Source organism: Cebus imitator, unplaced genomic scaffold (genome assembly GCF_001604975.1).
Source record: "Cebus imitator isolate Cc_AM_T3 unplaced genomic scaffold, Cebus_imitator-1.0 Scaffold794, whole genome shotgun sequence".
Classification (NCBI taxonomy): Eukaryota; Metazoa; Chordata; class Mammalia; order Primates; family Cebidae; genus Cebus; species Cebus imitator.
The window spans coordinates 293,070-293,893 of record NW_016108109.1 but is presented as its reverse complement, the minus strand read 5'-3'; positions in this window follow the sequence as shown (position 1 = coordinate 293,893).

The window sequence follows — 824 nt, the reverse complement described above, 5'->3', positions numbered from 1 at the left end:
AATCCTTTTAACACAGAAGCATCATTTTTATCAAGAGAGTTAAAAATAATTTAAGTTTAAATAAACTTACATGGTATAAAAATTTAAAAATGTACTTCCTCAGGTACATAATAGCTACATGTGTCTAGTGACTATTGTATTTAAAAACATAAACTTAGAGCCTCATGGTTACAGGAAACTATTTTCTCAAAATTTATTGCAGAAAAGAATGACATACAATCAGTAAGACATTAAAACCTATGAGTAGCTTATATTTTGGATAGAATTATTTGGGGCAAAGAGTAAAAAAGAACAAACATTTTCTGAACTTATATGATTTTTAAGTGAATGTTGATGAGTATTAAATCATTACGGTATTTTAAGATCCCACTGTTCGTATTGTGAAAACTGAAAGACATTTCACCAACCAAAATTATTGTAAATGATTTATGGGCACAAATGTGAACACTGCTGTCTTAAGAGCACTTCATGTTTTCTCTTCAATGGATACTTACATTGCATCCCCTCTTCTTTCAGCAAGACCAGCTTCCAGAGGAACACTTTATGTATGATCCTAGACACAAAGTGATTTTCAGATTTGTTCGTATTCTGTTTAAAGCCAAAAAGCTAAGAGCTGAGTTAGCAATCGTAAGTTTGATAAGATATTTTCTATTTATAAAGCATCTTTAGAAATTGGTCTTATAGAGCAGCCTAGCCAACATGGTTAAATCCTGTCTTTACCAAAAATACAAAAATTAGCCAGGCATGGTAGCATGCCCCTGTAGTCCCAGCTACTCGGGAGACTGAGAACTGCTTCAACTCAGGAGGCAGAGGTTGCAGTGACC